The 18614-nt window shown below is 45.4% G+C and overlaps 8 non-coding genes across 8 annotated transcripts; all 8 read right to left on the bottom strand.

Moving 5' to 3' along the window:
• Positions 1-1018: 1018 nt before the first annotated feature.
• Positions 1019-1209, bottom strand: LOC130336376 (U2 spliceosomal RNA). Its single transcript, XR_008877813.1, has one exon. It is a non-coding gene; the product is annotated as a U2 spliceosomal RNA (small nuclear RNA).
• A 2093-nt stretch (positions 1210-3302) lies between these two features.
• Positions 3303-3493, bottom strand: LOC130336374 (U2 spliceosomal RNA). The gene has a single exon (XR_008877811.1). It is a non-coding gene; the product is annotated as a U2 spliceosomal RNA (small nuclear RNA).
• Positions 3494-5579: 2086 nt separating this feature from the next.
• On the bottom strand, positions 5580-5770 carry LOC130336372 (U2 spliceosomal RNA). Its single transcript, XR_008877810.1, has one exon. It is a non-coding gene; the product is annotated as a U2 spliceosomal RNA (small nuclear RNA).
• Positions 5771-7862: 2092 nt separating this feature from the next.
• Positions 7863-8053, bottom strand: LOC130336371 (U2 spliceosomal RNA). Its single transcript, XR_008877809.1, has one exon. It is a non-coding gene; the product is annotated as a U2 spliceosomal RNA (small nuclear RNA).
• Positions 8054-10145: 2092 nt separating this feature from the next.
• LOC130336370 (U2 spliceosomal RNA) lies at positions 10146-10336 on the bottom strand. Its single transcript, XR_008877808.1, has one exon. It is a non-coding gene; the product is annotated as a U2 spliceosomal RNA (small nuclear RNA).
• A 2098-nt stretch (positions 10337-12434) lies between these two features.
• LOC130336328 (U2 spliceosomal RNA) lies at positions 12435-12625 on the bottom strand. Its single transcript, XR_008877774.1, has one exon. It is a non-coding gene; the product is annotated as a U2 spliceosomal RNA (small nuclear RNA).
• Positions 12626-14712: 2087 nt separating this feature from the next.
• LOC130336369 (U2 spliceosomal RNA) lies at positions 14713-14903 on the bottom strand. Its single transcript, XR_008877807.1, has one exon. It is a non-coding gene; the product is annotated as a U2 spliceosomal RNA (small nuclear RNA).
• Positions 14904-16995: 2092 nt separating this feature from the next.
• LOC130336337 (U2 spliceosomal RNA) lies at positions 16996-17181 on the bottom strand. The gene has a single exon (XR_008877782.1). It is a non-coding gene; the product is annotated as a U2 spliceosomal RNA (small nuclear RNA).
• Positions 17182-18614: the final 1433 nt, after the last annotated feature.

Below are 18614 nucleotides of genomic sequence, written 5' to 3'. Positions count from 1 at the left end.
TACCCCATCAGTGCAGCAATGCTTATTCAATACCGCCAGCAGATGGAGACACTGGGGGATAATTTTCTAAGGATTTATACTGATTTTTCCTGTCTGAATTTGTCGCACAGAAAGTTGCAGGCCAAATATGTGTGACATTTCTGCGACTTTAGCTTCTAGAGCATTTTTACAACATTATACATAGGTGCTGAATACATAAAAAGCGACTGTTCAGCGACAGACAAGTCGCATCGGCTGAAAGTAGGCCAGAATGTCAGTCCATGTTGGAGCAGGTTTAGATACAGTCTAAAGTATAGATCTCAAAGTCTGTGCACAGAATTTAGCAAGGGCCTCGCACCTTCTGATGCATCAGGTAGGTGCACAATAGCATAGCCTAACCCTCTGTACTTTGGTCTATATTGATGCGGGACATAGACAGCCAGCTGATGACCAATCCATTAGTGCAATGGATGGCTGGAAGCATTTGTCTTTGCCTTTGCAATACCACAGAAGCAATGCATGGTCAATGTACAGCAATGACACACCTGTGTGAACAGCCAGGAGACCCCCCCCATGTTATGTTACATAGTTACATAGTTAGTACGGTCGAAAAAAGACATATGTCCATCAAGTTCAACCAGGGAATTAAGGGGTAGGGGTGTGGCGCGATATTGGGGAAGGGATGAGATTTTATATTTCTTCATAAGCATTAATCTTATTTTGTCAATTAGGAACATTCAGCACCCACCCGCTATCAAGGCAGCTGCCTATCATGTCATGCCCTACCTGCACAGGTGTGCTGGCTACTCAAATGATCCAATTAAGGAGGCCATTTAGTCAGCAGCAGCAGAAGTCCTGTGCCTGGACGCTCCAACAGCGGCCAGACACAAGCAGAAGCAGAAGCAGCAGAAGCAGCAGCAGCACCACCTTTTGTTTTTTGGCTGCAGCAGCAGCAGCAAGGCCCACAGGGCTGGCTAGCTGGCTAGCCAGCAAGCAGGTAGCAATGAAAGTAGGAATCTTTCTTTTTAACCCTGTAAGGGGGTGGTGCACTGTACCCGAAGATACTGCCATATCGGGTCAATGCATAGGGCGACGGAAGCAAGCTTCGAAATCGGCCCCCGTTCTCAAAAATCCATTTAATATATGGTCCCCAGATAGGGGACGTATCAGATATTAAACTGATAAGAACAGATACTACACTTGATCTTAGCCAAAAGGCCGAGAAGCGATAACCGTGAAAGGGGCGGGCCCAACAAGGTCCCCTTCATGGGCACTATCACTGCTTGCTGTCAGGGAGGCTGCCAGACAATTTTCCATGCACACTCTGGGCTGGGGGGCAGTCAACCACCAGTACACACAGCAGAACCTAAACCCATACCATTATTGCTAAGCAGCAAGACAGGGGCCCATTGCACTCCCACGGGGCCTTTTTAAATGCAATCCATAACCCGGATTTGCCAGGAACCCTTCTTACTCCTCCTACTTGCATGTGACACTGGGCTTAGGATCTGCATAGGAAACACACACACAAGCACACACCTACCTTTGTTGCCTGCAGATGCCTCCTTGGCTGTCCCCAAACGGTATCAAACCAACACCCACGGGAAGCTGTAAGCATAGAGGACATGCCTGCACCCCATTGGAACCCCATTGGACTTACCTGTGTGGGTTAAATCCGGGTTATTTGACAACCTATGGCGGTGATGGTTCTGCTCAGGCAGAGCAGTGCTGATGCTCCTCATAAAGCTGTCGCTGCTGTGAAGGTTCTAGGTGACATCACAAATCCCTATGGTTACATACACAACAAAGCTGGGTTGTTGTTGTTTACACTCTGCAAGGCCTGTGGAAGTGAGTGACATCATAGCACTGTAGTTCTGAGGGTTCTAGATGGATGCAACAATCTCCTGTTGCTTCTATGAAGGCCATAATAGACGACATCACCAAACAGCTCCATAGTCACATACACAGCAAAGGAGAGATGTTGTTTACACCTAGTGATGTCAGTGGTATTGAGTGACATCACAGCACAGTGCTAAGGCTCCTGGGCCTGGACACAGCAGCGGCTGCAATATCTCAACGGAGAATACGTTTATATATATGTGTGTGTGTGCGCGTATATATATATATATATATATATATATATATATATATATTTCTCCGCCGAAATCACTTTTAAACCCATTTCCACCTTTTTTTCCCTTCTCTTCCTCTTACTTTTTTTTCACGTTTTTTTACGTTTTTCTCCTTTTCGCCTCTTTTCTGGGCGTATTATTCTTCTTTTTCTTCTTTTTTTTCGTCTAATGCATACCCCATCAGTGCAGCAATGCTTATTCAATACCGCCAGCAGATGGAGACACTGGGGGATAATTTTCTAAGGATTTATACTGATTTTTCCTGTCTGAATTTGTCGCACAGAAAGTTGCAGGCCAAATATGTGTGACATTTCTGCGACTTTAGCTTCTAGAGCATTTTTACAACATTATACATAGGTGCTGAATACATAAAAAGCGACTGTTCAGCGACAGACAAGTCGCATCGGCTGAAAGTAGGCCAGAATGTCAGTCCATGTTGGAGCAGGTTTAGATACAGTCTAAAGTATAGATCTCAAAGTCTGTGCACAGAATTTAGCAAGGGCCTCGCACCTTCTGATGCATCAGGTAGGTGCACAATAGCATAGCCTAACCCTCTGTACTTTGGTCTATATTGATGCGGGACATAGACAGCCAGCTGATGACCAATCCATTAGTGCAATGGATGGCTGGAAGCATTTGTCTTTGCCTTTGCAATACCACAGAAGCAATGCATGGTCAATGTACAGCAATGACACACCTGTGTGAACAGCCAGGAGACCCCCCCCATGTTATGTTACATAGTTACATAGTTAGTACGGTCGAAAAAAGACATATGTCCATCAAGTTCAACCAGGGAATTAAGGGGTAGGGGTGTGGCGCGATATTGGGGAAGGGATGAGATTTTATATTTCTTCATAAGCATTAATCTTATTTTGTCAATTAGGAACATTCAGCACCCACCCGCTATCAAGGCAGCTGCCTATCATGTCATGCCCTACCTGCACAGGTGTGCTGGCTACTCAAATGATCCAATTAAGGAGGCCATTTAGTCAGCAGCAGCAGAAGTCCTGTGCCTGGACGCTCCAACAGCGGCCAGACACAAGCAGAAGCAGAAGCAGCAGAAGCAGCAGCAGCACCACCTTTTGTTTTTTGGCTGCAGCAGCAGCAGCAAGGCCCACAGGGCTGGCTAGCTGGCTAGCCAGCAAGCAGGTAGCAATGAAAGTAGGAATCTTTCTTTTTAACCCTGTAAGGGGGTGGTGCACTGTACCCGAAGATACTGCCATATCGGGTCAATGCATAGGGCGACGGAAGCAAGCTTCGAAATCGGCCCCCGTTCTCAAAAATCCATTTAATATATGGTCCCCAGATAGGGGACGTATCAGATATTAAACTGATAAGAACAGATACTACACTTGATCTTAGCCAAAAGGCCGAGAAGCGATAACCGTGAAAGGGGCGGGCCCAACAAGGTCCCCTTCATGGGCACTATCACTGCTTGCTGTCAGGGAGGCTGCCAGACAATTTTCCATGCACACTCTGGGCTGGGGGGCAGTCAACCACCAGTACACACAGCAGAACCTAAACCCATACCATTATTGCTAAGCAGCAAGACAGGGGCCCATTGCACTCCCACGGGGCCTTTTTAAATGCAATCCATAACCCGGATTTGCCAGGAACCCTTCTTACTCCTCCTACTTGCATGTGACACTGGGCTTAGGATCTGCATAGGAAACACACACACAAGCACACACCTACCTTTGTTGCCTGCAGATGCCTCCTTGGCTGTCCCCAAACGGTATCAAACCAACACCCACGGGAAGCTGTAAGCATAGAGGACATGCCTGCACCCCATTGGACTTACCTGTGTGGGTTAAATCCGGGTTATTTGACAACCTATGGCGGTGATGGTTCTGCTCAGGCAGAGCAGTGCTGATGCTCCTCATAAAGCTGTCGCTGCTGTGAAGGTTCTAGGTGACATCACAAATCCCTATGGTTACATACACAACAAAGCTGGGTTGTTGTTGTTTACACTCTGCAAGGCCTGTGGAAGTGAGTGACATCATAGCACTGTAGTTCTGAGGGTTCTAGATGGATGCAACAATCTCCTGTTGCTTCTATGAAGGCCATAATAGACGACATCACCAAACAGCTCCATAGTCACATACACAGCAAAGGAGAGATGTTGTTTACACCTAGTGATGTCAGTGGTATTGAGTGACATCACAGCACAGTGCTAAGGCTCCTGGGCCTGGACACAGCAGCGGCTGCAATATCTCAACGGAGAATACGTTTATATATATGTGTGTGTGTGCGCGTATATATATATATATATATATATATATATATATATATATATATATTTCTCCGCCGAAATCACTTTTAAACCCATTTCCACCTTTTTCCCTTCTCTTCCTCTTACTTTTTTTTCACGTTTTTTTACGTTTTTCTCCTTTTCGCCTCTTTTCTGGGCGTATTATTCTTCTTTTTCTTCTTTTTTTTCGTCTAATGCATACCCCATCAGTGCAGCAATGCTTATTCAATACCGCCAGCAGATGGAGACACTGGGGGATAATTTTCTAAGGATTTATACTGATTTTTCCTGTCTGAATTTGTCGCACAGAAAGTTGCAGGCCAAATATGTGTGACATTTCTGCGACTTTAGCTTCTAGAGCATTTTTACAACATTATACATAGGTGCTGAATACATAAAAAGCGACTGTTCAGCGACAGACAAGTCGCATCGGCTGAAAGTAGGCCAGAATGTCAGTCCATGTTGGAGCAGGTTTAGATACAGTCTAAAGTATAGATCTCAAAGTCTGTGCACAGAATTTAGCAAGGGCCTCGCACCTTCTGATGCATCAGGTAGGTGCACAATAGCATAGCCTAACCCTCTGTACTTTGGTCTATATTGATGCGGGACATAGACAGCCAGCTGATGACCAATCCATTAGTGCAATGGATGGCTGGAAGCATTTGTCTTTGCCTTTGCAATACCACAGAAGCAATGCATGGTCAATGTACAGCAATGACACACCTGTGTGAACAGCCAGGAGACCCCCCCCATGTTATGTTACATAGTTACATAGTTAGTACGGTCGAAAAAAGACATATGTCCATCAAGTTCAACCAGGGAATTAAGGGGTAGGGGTGTGGCGCGATATTGGGGAAGGGATGAGATTTTATATTTCTTCATAAGCATTAATCTTATTTTGTCAATTAGGAACATTCAGCACCCACCCGCTATCAAGGCAGCTGCCTATCATGTCATGCCCTACCTGCACAGGTGTGCTGGCTACTCAAATGATCCAATTAAGGAGGCCATTTAGTCAGCAGCAGCAGAAGTCCTGTGCCTGGACGCTCCAACAGCGGCCAGACACAAGCAGAAGCAGAAGCAGCAGAAGCAGCAGCAGCACCACCTTTTGTTTTTTGGCTGCAGCAGCAGCAGCAAGGCCCACAGGGCTGGCTAGCTGGCTAGCCAGCAAGCAGGTAGCAATGAAAGTAGGAATCTTTCTTTTTAACCCTGTAAGGGGGTGGTGCACTGTACCCGAAGATACTGCCATATCGGGTCAATGCATAGGGCGACGGAAGCAAGCTTCGAAATCGGCCCCCGTTCTCAAAAATCCATTTAATATATGGTCCCCAGATAGGGGACGTATCAGATATTAAACTGATAAGAACAGATACTACACTTGATCTTAGCCAAAAGGCCGAGAAGCGATAACCGTGAAAGGGGCGGGCCCAACAAGGTCCCCTTCATGGGCACTATCACTGCTTGCTGTCAGGGAGGCTGCCAGACAATTTTCCATGCACACTCTGGGCTGGGGGGCAGTCAACCACCAGTACACACAGCAGAACCTAAACCCATACCATTATTGCTAAGCAGCAAGACAGGGGCCCATTGCACTCCCACGGGGCCTTTTTAAATGCAATCCATAACCCGGATTTGCCAGGAACCCTTCTTACTCCTCCTACTTGCATGTGACACTGGGCTTAGGATCTGCATAGGAAACACACACACAAGCACACACCTACCTTTGTTGCCTGCAGATGCCTCCTTGGCTGTCCCCAAACGGTATCAAACCAACACCCACGGGAAGCTGTAAGCATAGAGGACATGCCTGCACCCCATTGGACTTACCTGTGTGGGTTAAATCCGGGTTATTTGACAACCTATGGCGGTGATGGTTCTGCTCAGGCAGAGCAGTGCTGATGCTCCTCATAAAGCTGTCGCTGCTGTGAAGGTTCTAGGTGACATCACAAATCCCTATGGTTACATACACAACAAAGCTGGGTTGTTGTTGTTTACACTCTGCAAGGCCTGTGGAAGTGAGTGACATCATAGCACTGTAGTTCTGAGGGTTCTAGATGGATGCAACAATCTCCTGTTGCTTCTATGAAGGCCATAATAGACGACATCACCAAACAGCTCCATAGTCACATACACAGCAAAGGAGAGATGTTGTTTACACCTAGTGATGTCAGTGGTATTGAGTGACATCACAGCACAGTGCTAAGGCTCCTGGGCCTGGACACAGCAGCGGCTGCAATATCTCAACGGAGAATACGTTTATATATATGTGTGTGTGTGCGCGTATATATATATATATATATATATATATATATATATATATATATATATTCTCCGCCGAAATCACTTTTAAACCCATTTCCACCTTTTTTTCCCTTCTCTTCCTCTTACTTTTTTTTCACGTTTTTTTACGTTTTTCTCCTTTTCGCCTCTTTTCTGGGCGTATTATTCTTCTTTTTCTTCTTTTTTTTCGTCTAATGCATACCCCATCAGTGCAGCAATGCTTATTCAATACCGCCAGCAGATGGAGACACTGGGGGATAATTTTCTAAGGATTTATACTGATTTTTCCTGTCTGAATTTGTCGCACAGAAAGTTGCAGGCCAAATATGTGTGACATTTCTGCGACTTTAGCTTCTAGAGCATTTTTACAACATTATACATAGGTGCTGAATACATAAAAAGCGACTGTTCAGCGACAGACAAGTCGCATCGGCTGAAAGTAGGCCAGAATGTCAGTCCATGTTGGAGCAGGTTTAGATACAGTCTAAAGTATAGATCTCAAAGTCTGTGCACAGAATTTAGCAAGGGCCTCGCACCTTCTGATGCATCAGGTAGGTGCACAATAGCATAGCCTAACCCTCTGTACTTTGGTCTATATTGATGCGGGACATAGACAGCCAGCTGATGACCAATCCATTAGTGCAATGGATGGCTGGAAGCATTTGTCTTTGCCTTTGCAATACCACAGAAGCAATGCATGGTCAATGTACAGCAATGACACACCTGTGTGAACAGCCAGGAGACCCCCCCCATGTTATGTTACATAGTTACATAGTTAGTACGGTCGAAAAAAGACATATGTCCATCAAGTTCAACCAGGGAATTAAGGGGTAGGGGTGTGGCGCGATATTGGGGAAGGGATGAGATTTTATATTTCTTCATAAGCATTAATCTTATTTTGTCAATTAGGAACATTCAGCACCCACCCGCTATCAAGGCAGCTGCCTATCATGTCATGCCCTACCTGCACAGGTGTGCTGGCTACTCAAATGATCCAATTAAGGAGGCCATTTAGTCAGCAGCAGCAGAAGTCCTGTGCCTGGACGCTCCAACAGCGGCCAGACACAAGCAGAAGCAGAAGCAGCAGAAGCAGCAGCAGCAGCACCACCTTTTGTTTTTTGGCTGCAGCAGCAGCAGCAAGGCCCACAGGGCTGGCTAGCTGGCTAGCCAGCAAGCAGGTAGCAATGAAAGTAGGAATCTTTCTTTTTAACCCTGTAAGGGGGTGGTGCACTGTACCCGAAGATACTGCCATATCGGGTCAATGCATAGGGCGACGGAAGCAAGCTTCGAAATCGGCCCCCGTTCTCAAAAATCCATTTAATATATGGTCCCCAGATAGGGGACGTATCAGATATTAAACTGATAAGAACAGATACTACACTTGATCTTAGCCAAAAGGCCGAGAAGCGATAACCGTGAAAGGGGCGGGCCCAACAAGGTCCCCTTCATGGGCACTATCACTGCTTGCTGTCAGGGAGGCTGCCAGACAATTTTCCATGCACACTCTGGGCTGGGGGGCAGTCAACCACCAGTACACACAGCAGAACCTAAACCCATACCATTATTGCTAAGCAGCAAGACAGGGGCCCATTGCACTCCCACGGGGCCTTTTTAAATGCAATCCATAACCCGGATTTGCCAGGAACCCTTCTTACTCCTCCTACTTGCATGTGACACTGGGCTTAGGATCTGCATAGGAAACACACACACAAGCACACACCTACCTTTGTTGCCTGCAGATGCCTCCTTGGCTGTCCCCAAACGGTATCAAACCAACACCCACGGGAAGCTGTAAGCATAGAGGACATGCCTGCACCCCATTGGACTTACCTGTGTGGGTTAAATCCGGGTTATTTGACAACCTATGGCGGTGATGGTTCTGCTCAGGCAGAGCAGTGCTGATGCTCCTCATAAAGCTGTCGCTGCTGTGAAGGTTCTAGGTGACATCACAAATCCCTATGGTTACATACACAACAAAGCTGGGTTGTTGTTGTTTACACTCTGCAAGGCCTGTGGAAGTGAGTGACATCATAGCACTGTAGTTCTGAGGGTTCTAGATGGATGCAACAATCTCCTGTTGCTTCTATGAAGGCCGTAATAGACGACATCACCAAACAGCTCCATAGTCACATACACAGCAAAGGAGAGATGTTGTTTACACCTAGTGATGTCAGTGGTATTGAGTGACATCACAGCACAGTGCTAAGGCTCCTGGGCCTGGACACAGCAGCGGCTGCAATATCTCAACGGAGAATACGTTTATATATATGTGTGTGTGTGCGCGTATATATATATATATATATATATATATATATATATATATATATATATATTTCTCCGCCGAAATCACTTTTAAACCCATTTCCACCTTTTTTTCCCTTCTCTTCCTCTTACTTTTTTTTCACGTTTTTTTACGTTTTTCTCCTTTTCGCCTCTTTTCTGGGCGTATTATTCTTCTTTTTCTTCTTTTTTTTCGTCTAATGCATACCCCATCAGTGCAGCAATGCTTATTCAATACCGCCAGCAGATGGAGACACTGGGGGATAATTTTCTAAGGATTTATACTGATTTTTCCTGTCTGAATTTGTCGCACAGAAAGTTGCAGGCCAAATATGTGTGACATTTCTGCGACTTTAGCTTCTAGAGCATTTTTACAACATTATACATAGGTGCTGAATACATAAAAAGCGACTGTTCAGCGACAGACAAGTCGCATCGGCTGAAAGTAGGCCAGAATGTCAGTCCATGTTGGAGCAGGTTTAGATACAGTCTAAAGTATAGATCTCAAAGTCTGTGCACAGAATTTAGCAAGGGCCTCGCACCTTCTGATGCATCAGGTAGGTGCACAATAGCATAGCCTAACCCTCTGTACTTTGGTCTATATTGATGCGGGACATAGACAGCCAGCTGATGACCAATCCATTAGTGCAATGGATGGCTGGAAGCATTTGTCTTTGCCTTTGCAATACCACAGAAGCAATGCATGGTCAATGTACAGCAATGACACACCTGTGTGAACAGCCAGGAGACCCCCCCCATGTTATGTTACATAGTTACATAGTTAGTACGGTCGAAAAAAGACATATGTCCATCAAGTTCAACCAGGGAATTAAGGGGTAGGGGTGTGGCGCGATATTGGGGAAGGGATGAGATTTTATATTTCTTCATAAGCATTAATCTTATTTTGTCAATTAGGAACATTCAGCACCCACCCGCTATCAAGGCAGCTGCCTATCATGTCATGCCCTACCTGCACAGGTGTGCTGGCTACTCAAATGATCCAATTAAGGAGGCCATTTAGTCAGCAGCAGCAGAAGTCCTGTGCCTGGACGCTCCAACAGCGGCCAGACACAAGCAGAAGCAGAAGCAGCAGAAGCAGCAGCAGCACCACCTTTTGTTTTTTGGCTGCAGCAGCAGCAGCAAGGCCCACAGGGCTGGCTAGCTGGCTAGCCAGCAAGCAGGTAGCAATGAAAGTAGGAATCTTTCTTTTTAACCCTGTAAGGGGGTGGTGCACTGTACCCGAAGATACTGCCATATCGGGTCAATGCATAGGGCGACGGAAGCAAGCTTCGAAATCGGCCCCCGTTCTCAAAAATCCATTTAATATATGGTCCCCAGATAGGGGACGTATCAGATATTAAACTGATAAGAACAGATACTACACTTGATCTTAGCCAAAAGGCCGAGAAGCGATAACCGTGAAAGGGGCGGGCCCAACAAGGTCCCCTTCATGGGCACTATCACTGCTTGCTGTCAGGGAGGCTGCCAGACAATTTTCCATGCACACTCTGGGCTGGGGGGCAGTCAACCACCAGTACACACAGCAGAACCTAAACCCATACCATTATTGCTAAGCAGCAAGACAGGGGCCCATTGCACTCCCACGGGGCCTTTTTAAATGCAATCCATAACCCGGATTTGCCAGGAACCCTTCTTACTCCTCCTACTTGCATGTGACACTGGGCTTAGGATCTGCATAGGAAACACACACACAAGCACACACCTACCTTTGTTGCCTGCAGATGCCTCCTTGGCTGTCCCCAAACGGTATCAAACCAACACCCACGGGAAGCTGTAAGCATAGAGGACATGCCTGCACCCCATTGGACTTACCTGTGTGGGTTAAATCCGGGTTATTTGACAACCTATGGCGGTGATGGTTCTGCTCAGGCAGAGCAGTGCTGATGCTCCTCATAAAGCTGTCGCTGCTGTGAAGGTTCTAGGTGACATCACAAATCCCTATGGTTACATACACAACAAAGCTGGGTTGTTGTTGTTTACACTCTGCAAGGCCTGTGGAAGTGAGTGACATCATAGCACTGTAGTTCTGAGGGTTCTAGATGGATGCAACAATCTCCTGTTGCTTCTATGAAGGCCATAATAGACGACATCACCAAACAGCTCCATAGTCACATACACAGCAAAGGAGAGATGTTGTTTACACCTAGTGATGTCAGTGGTATTGAGTGACATCACAGCACAGTGCTAAGGCTCCTGGGCCTGGACACAGCAGCGGCTGCAATATCTCAACGGAGAATACGTTTATATATATGTGTGTGTGTGCGCGTATATATATATATATATATATATATATATATATATATATATATATATTTCTCCGCCGAAATCACTTTTAAACCCATTTCCACCTTTTTTTCCCTTCTCTTCCTCTTACTTTTTTTTCACGTTTTTTTACGTTTTTCTCCTTTTCGCCTCTTTTCTGGGCGTATTATTCTTCTTTTTCTTCTTTTTTTTCGTCTAATGCATACCCCATCAGTGCAGCAATGCTTATTCAATACCGCCAGCAGATGGAGACACTGGGGGATAATTTTCTAAGGATTTATACTGATTTTTCCTGTCTGAATTTGTCGCACAGAAAGTTGCAGGCCAAATATGTGTGACATTTCTGCGACTTTAGCTTCTAGAGCATTTTTACAACATTATACATAGGTGCTGAATACATAAAAAGCGACTGTTCAGCGACAGACAAGTCGCATCGGCTGAAAGTAGGCCAGAATGCCAGAATGTCAGTCCATGTTGGAGCAGGTTTAGATACAGTCTAAAGTATAGATCTCAAAGTCTGTGCACAGAATTTAGCAAGGGCCTCGCACCTTCTGATGCATCAGGTAGGTGCACAATAGCATAGCCTAACCCTCTGTACTTTGGTCTATATTGATGCGGGACATAGACAGCCAGCTGATGACCAATCCATTAGTGCAATGGATGGCTGGAAGCATTTGTCTTTGCCTTTGCAATACCACAGAAGCAATGCATGGTCAATGTACAGCAATGACACACCTGTGTGAACAGCCAGGAGACCCCCCCCATGTTATGTTACATAGTTACATAGTTAGTACGGTCGAAAAAAGACATATGTCCATCAAGTTCAACCAGGGAATTAAGGGGTAGGGGTGTGGCGCGATATTGGGGAAGGGATGAGATTTTATATTTCTTCATAAGCATTAATCTTATTTTGTCAATTAGGAACATTCAGCACCCACCCGCTATCAAGGCAGCTGCCTATCATGTCATGCCCTACCTGCACAGGTGTGCTGGCTACTCAAATGATCCAATTAAGGAGGCCATTTAGTCAGCAGCAGCAGAAGTCCTGTGCCTGGACGCTCCAACAGCGGCCAGACACAAGCAGAAGCAGAAGCAGCAGAAGCAGCAGCAGCACCACCTTTTGTTTTTTGGCTGCAGCAGCAGCAGCAAGGCCCACAGGGCTGGCTAGCTGGCTAGCCAGCAAGCAGGTAGCAATGAAAGTAGGAATCTTTCTTTTTAACCCTGTAAGGGGGTGGTGCACTGTACCCGAAGATACTGTCATATCGGGTCAATGCATAGGGCGACGGAAGCAAGCTTCGAAATCGGCCCCCGTTCTCAAAAATCCATTTAATATATGGTCCCCAGATAGGGGACGTATCAGATATTAAACTGATAAGAACAGATACTACACTTGATCTTAGCCAAAAGGCCGAGAAGCGATAACCGTGAAAGGGGCGGGCCCAACAAGGTCCCCTTCATGGGCACTATCACTGCTTGCTGTCAGGGAGGCTGCCAGACAATTTTCCATGCACACTCTGGGCTGGGGGGCAGTCAACCACCAGTACACACAGCAGAACCTAAACCCATACCATTATTGCTAAGCAGCAAGACAGGGGCCCATTGCACTCCCACGGGGCCTTTTTAAATGCAATCCATAACCCGGATTTGCCAGGAACCCTTCTTACTCCTCCTACTTGCATGTGACACTGGGCTTAGGATCTGCATAGGAAACACACACACAAGCACACACCTACCTTTGTTGCCTGCAGATGCCTCCTTGGCTGTCCCCAAACGGTATCAAACCAACACCCACGGGAAGCTGTAAGCATAGAGGACATGCCTGCACCCCATTGGACTTACCTGTGTGGGTTAAATCCGGGTTATTTGACAACCTATGGCGGTGATGGTTCTGCTCAGGCAGAGCAGTGCTGATGCTCCTCATAAAGCTGTCGCTGCTGTGAAGGTTCTAGGTGACATCACAAATCCCTATGGTTACATACACAACAAAGCTGGGTTGTTGTTGTTTACACTCTGCAAGGCCTGTGGAAGTGAGTGACATCATAGCACTGTAGTTCTGAGGGTTCTAGATGGATGCAACAATCTCCTGTTGCTTCTATGAAGGCCGTAATAGACGACATCACCAAACAGCTCCATAGTCACATACACAGCAAAGGAGAGATGTTGTTTACACCTAGTGATGTCAGTGGTATTGAGTGACATCACAGCACAGTGCTAAGGCTCCTGGGCCTGGACACAGCAGCGGCTGCAATATCTCAACGGAGAATACGTTTATATATATGTGTGTGTGTGCGCGTATATATATATATATATATATATATATATATATATATATATATATTCTCCGCCGAAATCACTTTTAAACCCATTTCCACCTTTTTTTCCCTTCTCTTCCTCTTACTTTTTTTTCACGTTTTTTTACGTTTTTCTCCTTTTCGCCTCTTTTCTGGGCGTATTATTCTTCTTTTTCTTCTTTTTTTTCGTCTAATGCATACCCCATCAGTGCAGCAATGCTTATTCAATACCGCCAGCAGATGGAGACACTGGGGGATAATTTTCTAAGGATTTATACTGATTTTTCCTGTCTGAATTTGTCGCACAGAAAGTTGCAGGCCAAATATGTGTGACATTTCTGCGACTTTAGCTTCTAGAGCATTTTTACAACATTATACATAGGTGCTGAATACATAAAAAGCGACTGTTCAGCGACAGACAAGTCGCATCGGCTGAAAGTAGGCCAGAATGTCAGTCCATGTTGGAGCAGGTTTAGATACAGTCTAAAGTATAGATCTCAAAGTCTGTGCACAGAATTTAGCAAGGGCCTCGCACCTTCTGATGCATCAGGTAGGTGCACAATAGCATAGCCTAACCCTCTGTACTTTGGTCTATATTGATGCGGGACATAGACAGCCAGCTGATGACCAATCCATTAGTGCAATGGATGGCTGGAAGCATTTGTCTTTGCCTTTGCAATACCACAGAAGCAATGCATGGTCAATGTACAGCAATGACACACCTGTGTGAACAGCCAGGAGACCCCCCCCATGTTATGTTACATAGTTACATAGTTAGTACGGTCGAAAAAAGACATATGTCCATCAAGTTCAACCAGGGAATTAAGGGGTAGGGGTGTGGCGCGATATTGGGGAAGGGATGAGATTTTATATTTCTTCATAAGCATTAATCTTATTTTGTCAATTAGGAACATTCAGCACCCACCCGCTATCAAGGCAGCTGCCTATCATGTCATGCCCTACCTGCACAGGTGTGCTGGCTACTCAAATGATCCAATTAAGGAGGCCATTTAGTCAGCAGCAGCAGAAGTCCTGTGCCTGGACGCTCCAACAGCGGCCAGACACAAGCAGAAGCAGAAGCAGCAGAAGCAGCAGCAGCACCACCTTTTGTTTTTTGGCTGCAGCAGCAGCAGCAAGGCCCACAGGGCTGGCTAGCTGGCTAGCCAGCAAGCAGGTAGCAATGAAAGTAGGAATCTTTCTTTTTAACCCTGTAAGGGGGTGGTGCACTGTACCCGAAGATACTGCCATATCGGGTCAATGCATAGGGCGACGGAAGCAAGCTTCGAAATCGGCCCCCGTTCTCAAAAATCCATTTAATATATGGTCCCCAGATAGGGGACGTATCAGATATTAAACTGATAAGAACAGATACTACACTTGATCTTAGCCAAAAGGCCGAGAAGCGATAACCGTGAAAGGGGCGGGCCCAACAAGGTCCCCTTCATGGGCACTATCACTGCTTGCTGTCAGGGAGGCTGCCAGACAATTTTCCATGCACACTCTGGGCTGGGGGGCAGTCAACCACCAGTACACACAGCAGAACCTAAACCCATACCATTATTGCTAAGCAGCAAGACAGGGGCCCATTGCACTCCCACGGGGCCTTTTTAAATGCAATCCATAACCCGGATTTGCCAGGAACCCTTCTTACTCCTCCTACTTGCATGTGACACTGGGCTTAGGATCTGCATAGGAAACACACACACAAGCACACACCTACCTTTGTTGCCTGCAGATGCCTCCTTGGCTGTCCCCAAACGGTATCAAACCAACACCCACGGGAAGCTGTAAGCATAGAGGACATGCCTGCACCCCATTGGACTTACCTGTGTGGGTTAAATCCGGGTTATTTGACAACCTATGGCGGTGATGGTTCTGCTCAGGCAGAGCAGTGCTGATGCTCCTCATAAAGCTGTCGCTGCTGTGAAGGTTCTAGGTGACATCACAAATCCCTATGGTTACATACACAACAAAGCTGGGTTGTTGTTGTTTACACTCTGCAAGGCCTGTGGAAGTGAGTGACATCATAGCACTGTAGTTCTGAGGGTTCTAGATGGATGCAACAATCTCCTGTTGCTTCTATGAAGGCCATAATAGACGACATCACCAAACAGCTCCATAGTCACATACACAGCAAAGGAGAGATGTTGTTTACACCTAGTGATGTCAGTGGTATTGAGTGACATCACAGCACAGTGCTAAGGCTCCTGGGCCTGGACACAGCAGCGGCTGCAATATCTCAACGGAGAATACGTTTATATATATGTGTGTGTGTGCGCGTATATATATATATATATATATATATATATATATATATATATATATATATTTCTCCGCCGAAATCACTTTTAAACCCATTTCCACCTTTTTTTCCCTTCTCTTCCTCTTACTTTTTTTTCACGTTTTTTTACGTTTTTCTCCTTTTCGCCTCTTTTCTGGGCGTATTATTCTTCTTTTTCTTCTTTTTTTTCGTCTAATGCATACCCCATCAGTGCAGCAATGCTTATTCAATACCGCCAGCAGATGGAGACACTGGGGGATAATTTTCTAAGGATTTATACTGATTTTTCCTGTCTGAATTTGTCGCACAGAAAGTTGCAGGCCAAATATGTGTGACATTTCTGCGACTTTAGCTTCTAGAGCATTTTTACAACATTATACATAGGTGCTGAATACATAAAAAGCGACTGTTCAGCGACAGACAAGTCGCATCGGCTGAAAGTAGGCCAGAATGTCAGTCCATGTTGGAGCAGGTTTAGATACAGTCTAAAGTATAGATCTCAAAGTCTGTGCACAGAATTTAGCAAGGGCCTCGCACCTTCTGATGCATCAGGTAGGTGCACAATAGCATAGCCTAACCCTCTGTACTTTGGTCTATATTGATGCGGGACATAGACAGCCAGCTGATGACCAATCCATTAGTGCAATGGATGGCTGGAAGCATTTGTCTTTGCCTTTGCAATACCACAGAAGCAATGCATGGTCAATGTACAGCAATGACACACCTGTGTGAACAGCCAGGAGACCCCCCCCATGTTATGTTACATAGTTACATAGTTAGTACGGTCGAAAAAAGACATATGTCCATCAAGTTCAACCAGGGAATTAAGGGGTAGGGGTGTGGCGCGATATTGGGGAAGGGATGAGATTTTATATTTCTTCATAAGCATTAATCTTATTTTGTCAATTAGGAACATTCAGCACCCACCCGCTATCAAGGCAGCTGCCTATCATGTCATGCCCTACCTGCACAGGTGTGCTGGCTACTCAAATGATCCAATTAAGGAGGCCATTTAGTCAGCAGCAGCAGAAGTCCTGTGCCTGGACGCTCCAACAGCGGCCAGACACAAGCAGAAGCAGAAGCAGCAGAAGCAGCAGCAGCACCACCTTTTGTTTTTTGGCTGCAGCAGCAGCAGCAAGGCCCACAGGGCTGGCTAGCTGGCTAGCCAGCAAGCAGGTAGCAATGAAAGTAGGAATCTTTCTTTTTAACCCTGTAAGGGGGTGGTGCACTGTACCCGAAGATACTGCCATATCGGGTCAATGCATAGGGCGACGGAAGCAAGCTTCGAAATCGGCCCCCGTTCTCAAAAATCCATTTAATATATGGTCCCCAGATAGGGGACGTATCAGATATTAAACTGATAAGAACAGATAAGGTTTCAACAAAATTTTATTGAATAAATAAGAAACCATACAAAATTTAAAATGCAAAATAATAAAAGGTTCACAAAAGTTTTAAAATACAAATAATAAAACCAGTAATAAAAGGAGAAAAAATAAAAATGGCAGGATAAAACATTATACAAATGTCATAAAAACTGATTATATTGTTATTTTGTTCCATAGAGGCAGACACCACATGGATGCTGCCTCGCTGGCCCCCAACTGTTTCTTGTCTCTTAGGTAATAGATGTACATCTCACTCAGGGCCAGCTTTATACAGTTTTTAACATCAATAAAATCATGTTTAAAAAGTAAGATGTTCCTAACTTTCCAGATGGCATTTTTAAAACAATTAATAATCATCCAGCAGATCATCTGCTGTTTAAAATTGGGGCAGTTAAAAAGACCGTAAAAGACACATTCGTGATTAAAATCTTTTAGGCCGCAGGCCCACTTCAAAAGTGGGCCTACCTTCCTCCAAAGCTCCCGTGCAAAAGGGCAGTTCCAAAATATGTGCAGCACCGTTTCGTCCACTCCGCAGCCATCTCTCGGGCACTTGGCTCTCGCCACCAGTCCTCGCCTGTGCTGGAACTCACGAGTAGGGAGGCACTGGTGGACGATTGCCCAGGCAAGATCCCTGTGTACATTCGCCAGAAACTTCCCGTACACGTTCCGCCATACCTTTTTGGATCTTGCCTGTGTGAAATTGGACACTGCCAGGGTAACCTCATTCCGCCTGAGGACCTTTGATACCTTTCTCTGGTCCCCCAGTATGTCAGGCTCCAAATCTTGGAGACCTAGGAGCCTGACTGTCTTTTCCAACACCACATAATGTTTTGGGGGACACAGAAGCACCGGAGCGTTCAGAGGGATGCGCAACCATCTTTTAAAAACCATGCCCGCAGCGTACCTTAAAAAGCAGCTAAAAATGCCATCGGATTTAATAATTTTAAAACAGAAACAGAAATACTTTATGTAAAAGAAAGTAAAAAGGTTAGGAACATCTTTCCCGCCATTATCTTTACTTTTGTACATAAAATCACGCTTTAATTTCTCCATTTTTGAACCCCATAAAAAAGTAAAAACAATTCTAGTTACTTTTTTAATGTATAAAATAGATGGAGGAAATACCATGGCAATGTATAGCATAATAGGGAGTAAAACCATCTTTATTATTAAAATCTTCCCCTCCATGGTAAGGTTTCTAAGATTCCACATTAAAATCTTCTTCTCCATCTTAGCTATAGCTGAATCCCAGTTAGGGCTCCCATCATTGACCTGGTTAAAAACAATACCTAAAACTTTAATTTGATCCTGTTGCATTGTGACTCCTGGGGTGATGGATGAATCCCAGGAGCCAATATAAAAACAGTCACATTTATCTGTGTTTAGCTTAAAACCAGAGACCTCGCAGAAATAGCTGGTGTTCCTCAATGCCCCCCTCATGGATGGAGA

This window comes from Hyla sarda, unplaced genomic scaffold, assembly GCF_029499605.1.
Source record: "Hyla sarda isolate aHylSar1 unplaced genomic scaffold, aHylSar1.hap1 scaffold_478, whole genome shotgun sequence".
NCBI lineage: Eukaryota > Metazoa > Chordata > Amphibia > Anura > Hylidae > Hyla > Hyla sarda.
Note: the sequence above shows the minus strand (reverse complement) of the source record. Positions and strands in the feature narration are given on the sequence as shown.